We start from the raw sequence: 5,133 nt of genomic DNA, 5'->3' as shown, positions 1-5,133 counted from the left end.
CCTAATGAAACTGATGATAATCGTCCTAAATAGTCAGTATAGCAGCTGACAGCAAAGCTGATGAAAACCATGATTATACAATATTATCCTCAGGTTGTCATCGAGTACATACATATCTATATAATATATTATATACACAGATCTGGTTGGCGATTTCGAAGCCTTCGAATACCTTGACCTAAAATGATGAAAAATAAAGTGATTTCACTCTTCAACTCTTTCTCTGAAACATTAAAAATTATATAAAGTATTTCAATACAGGTTTTGAAAATGTGTTATTAACTTTTAAAACACTAATAACTGTACTGTGCGTATTTATTGTGGATTCTTATTGCATGTTTCATTCATTTTAATGTGCTAAAAGCACTAAGCACTTGAATATAGTTATCCAATCTTAAAATTATGATGTTGTGTCTACATATGTATGTAGCACTCAGTTTAATGTTTTATTAACATAGATGAATCTATGTATGTATGTACATATATCTACCTTATAATCGTCAAATATAATTTTCAATTAAAACTTTTATTTATTTAAAAAATATATTCAAAGTAGATATGAACTCTATACAAAGAAATCAATATTTAAATATTAATTAACATTTAAAAAAAAATTATCTTAAGTACATAGGTATAGTATAAATATTTGCTTAAATAATAAGTTGTACGTGCTTCATATGCCTACTATATATTATATACATATATTTTAAAAATTCCAACAAGAATGTTAAATAAAAAATATACGAATACTTCAAGTGAGATTTTTTTCAATTGAATATTCATTACATATCTGATTGGGTATTATATAAACTTAAAATTAGCATAAATTAAATAAGCGAATGAACAATTAACTTCTCTATTGAATTTTTAAGAATGATCATACATAATAGTATCAAACAAAGCAATCAAAAGGCTTTGAGGTCATCAGTATTACATACATACATATATACGATGCGGTGGAAACGATCGACAAGCGCCAGACAGACTGAACCACGTGTACCTTATGCGTGCGCACTGCTCGCACTAACACTAAGCGGAATCTACCCGAAGTACCGACATACCTACCCTGTATACGTTCTGTGCTTCTGATACTTTAGTTCCGACTTTTGCCTTATTAAACTCGCCAGAAAGATCCAACTCAATTTTAATAATTGCATATGTGCACATCGAAAGGTTACTCGTCATCTGATGTGCAATCTATCATTCGTGAAGTCGAGAATTGCGTTTAAAGCAGCCATCCAGTTAATCTGTGGTTCAGTCTGTCTGGCGCTTGTCGATCGTTTACACCAAACCCACATATATAATATATCAGCATGCCACTACATAACAATTATCGAAATAACGATTCATGAAAATTGGAAAACGAAGACAATTATCTTGACAAGATAACCAAAACGTGGAATGATTTCATGACATTAAAAACTATGATAAAACATTAAGGCAGTCACCAATGTTTAAATATTGTTATTTAATGTAGTGTTTATTATTATTGTCAAATTAAATGTACTTCATATGGTTTTACTAATTTTATTTCAGTACATATGTACTTTGATTTACCTGTTTTGTGGCACTTCAGTACATTTGGGTTGCCGACCGCTTTTACATATTATATATATTACTACGTAACTACATAGCTATTCAAATTAGAAGTGCAATATTAAAACATCTACGCAAATATATTATTTTACTTCTAAATTTATTCAACTATGTGCCTGCTAATATCAAGATTTGGATATTGCGAAATTTTTATTAAAATTAAATTTTCCACATAAATCCGGTTCTTTGAAAAAAAAAAAAACAAAGACCTTTTTTAATATTTATGAATTATATGCTGTTTGCACGTTCATACAAATTTTATAAAATATAGTAAATTTTCTTCAGAAAATTAATTAATTAAAATACCTATTTATGAAGAAGCATTATCTTTTATTTCTATGTAAACTACATAATTGTTAACAATATTTTTGACGGTTAAAGCAATTTTCTGTGATAGTTATGTATATATGTATATTAAAACATGTACAAAGGTGGAACAAATAGGGCGCAGCCATACATAAACATATGTATATATATATATATATTTTATTTTATTTTTATTGCAATCAATGTACACTTGTCATTACAGATCGCTCCAATGCGACGAGTGTACGAGAACGGTCTGACAACGTATACAGTACGTTCAATAAACATCGAATACAATAATTAATCAAGTACAGACATAATAATCATAGAGACATCTATGGATTATTTTTAGATTTTGTGCACAATTATTATTATTATTTTTATACACATAATAAACACGAAATTATAGAGACATCTATAGATTTCAGATTTCTGTGCATAATTTCTACAAATTATACTCACAGATTTCTGTGACAACAGGAAATGATATATTACCATTTTTCAGGAACCGTTTCAACAATGATCAGATAAAATTGGCAAACTCTGATAGAGAAACGATCGATTTGGAGTCACAAAACCCCCAAATCTAACCAGCAGTTTGACGAGTCGCACCATCGATCACATTGGTGCTAAATATATACGCTACCATTAAGCCAAACTGCTGACTAATATATGTACATACATATGTACAAAGTGGTACGCGGCACGTGAGTTTTTTCGGATACTTTTGAATATATAAAAAAACGCTAGCATACCTGATATATACCTGGCAAAAACCCGAACCGAGGAGTGTTTTCGGCGATGTATTTTCCTTGTACTGAAATGATTCCAATATTTGAAGAAATATAAAAATAAGATCGTACGAATTTACATACATTAAGAATAAGACACGCCCATTCACAGCTGGAGTCTGGAGCCCATTCACACCTACCGTGCCGTACGATTTTGTGTGTCTTGGAGTACATATGTTTTATTTTATTTTATAGCATACATACATATGTACATCATATGTATGCTATAACCAGCAGCGTGGTCTAGTGGTGAATGTTGAATTATTTCGTACTTGATGTTACGAGTTCGATTCCCCGCTAAGTCTCGTTGTTGGCCAGACCTTGATTTGTCTAGGTCGATCGTTTCTTATCAGAATTTGCCAATTTTTCTGATTTTCATTGAAACGATTCCTGTAAAATTGGCGTTTCCTTCCCAATTTTCTGTTGCGAACCTTTAGTTATTGTTATATCTTAGGTTTCGCCATATTGCTCACCATAGATGTCTCTGTGGTTGTTTATCGAATATAAAATTCGTATTGTTACATGAAAGTTATTCATCGTTATTTATCGTATTAATACGATGTTTGTAATATATGTATACTGACCATAGATGTCAGATATTTAGATTTACATGTATCTATGTAATAATTATGTGGACCAGGAAGGCGCATTTGGGGTTTACCTGTTAAGCCTTCCTGGTATATTTGTATATATGTATGTGAAAATATGTATGTAAAAATAAAAAATAAAATAAAATGTGCTATGACAAGAATAACCCCAAGGCGACACATATGGCTAGATTATTTTTGTGCACAAATACTAACAATTTTTCAAACATAACAGGACATAGAATATAATATAGACATCTATGGACAAGCAACAATTTTTTTTGATACAGAAAATTTGTGATAAATACATTATGTAGGTAGCATTTTATACGATTCATCAAATTCTAGATGCTATTAGCTCGAATTGAAGGGGGGGGGGGGATACCGATTTATTAGATCTGCAACAATAATTAAGCTAGAAAAATCGGAAAATTCTAGCAGGAAACGGTCGATCTGTTTTTTTAATAACAACCAGATCTCGCCAGCAGCGTATTCGGCTGGAACTTTAGCCTACGACCTCTCAACTGGTATGCAATAGCTCTACTAGTGCACTACGCTGTGGCTTACACACAAACATATATAAGCCATAAACCAATCACAAACGTCATATCTGTCGAATCTGATTGACCAATCCAAACAATCAGATACGACTTTGATGACAGCCAATCAGAAAAGAATTATAAACGACGTTTCGGTTTTTTATATACGATTATGCACTGTGATAGTTTTGTACTGGTAGGTAAATTGCTGGTTTTGCAAGGTTAATATTATTAAACAGAGCAGTGATGTGCGGTTTTTCTAGTACTACACATATGTATTGCTGAACAACCGTCTCGTTTTCCGATAAAAGGCTCTCTAACTGTATTCTATGCTTTAGAGCTTTATTGGTCGACTTCTTTGACCTTTAAAGTGGACTTACATACATATATAGGTTTTTCATTCCAAATTGACCCATTTTTCATTTAAAATTTATTCATTTACATATATTGTATAACGAGCAGTATGGCTCAGTGGTAGCGTGTACATATGTTTAGCACCAAGTGATTATTGGGTTCGAGCCCGCTATACTGCTGGTTAGACTTGGGTGTTTGTGAGTCCAAGTCGATCGTTTCTCATCAGAGTTTGCCAATTTTATCTGATCATTGTTGAAACAGTTCCGTAAAATTGGCAAAAAATCATCCTACCTGCTGTCACAAACCTTCTGTATTGAGTATGTACAATTTGTAACCATGTATGTACAAATCTAAAATCCATAGATCGCTCAGTGGATTCATTCTTTAATTAATTAATTAATTGTTAATTTCTTGTTCTCCAACTTCTCGAAATAAATTGATTTATGTTATAAAAATGCTGCATTGTTTGTAATTAATGTCCAGGAAGGCGCATTTGGGTCTTCCTGTCAAGCGTTCCTGGTATATATAAAAATAAAAATAAAAATAAAGAAAGTAAAAAATTTAGTATTTTTTGATTTTTAAATGCTTTTTATTATTACGAAATTATGTTCACAGTAAATCTTATATCTGTTTTAATAACTGCTAATCTACTGATCATTTTCTATTTTACAATTTTAATTTAATTTGGTTAGTAATCATAGTAATATATTATTCAAATGTTAATGTACAGCATAATATTAAAAAGAGCTCAAATCCTTATAAATATAAAAATTAGTATGGTATTTTAATTTAAAATTTAAATTCAAAAGTGGTCAATTTGAAATGAAAAAGCTTTAATTTTAAATGAAAAGGGTCAATTTGAAATGAAAAGGGGTCAATTTTATTTGAAAAAGGGCCAATTTGGAATGAAAAACCTATATATTGGGAAAAACTATTTTTCAAAAATTTGCAGCAATCGGA

Source organism: Arctopsyche grandis, chromosome 5 (genome assembly GCF_051622035.1).
Source record: "Arctopsyche grandis isolate Sample6627 chromosome 5, ASM5162203v2, whole genome shotgun sequence".
NCBI classification, from domain to species: Eukaryota; Metazoa; Arthropoda; class Insecta; order Trichoptera; family Hydropsychidae; genus Arctopsyche; species Arctopsyche grandis.
This window is presented reverse-complemented; position numbering follows the sequence as displayed.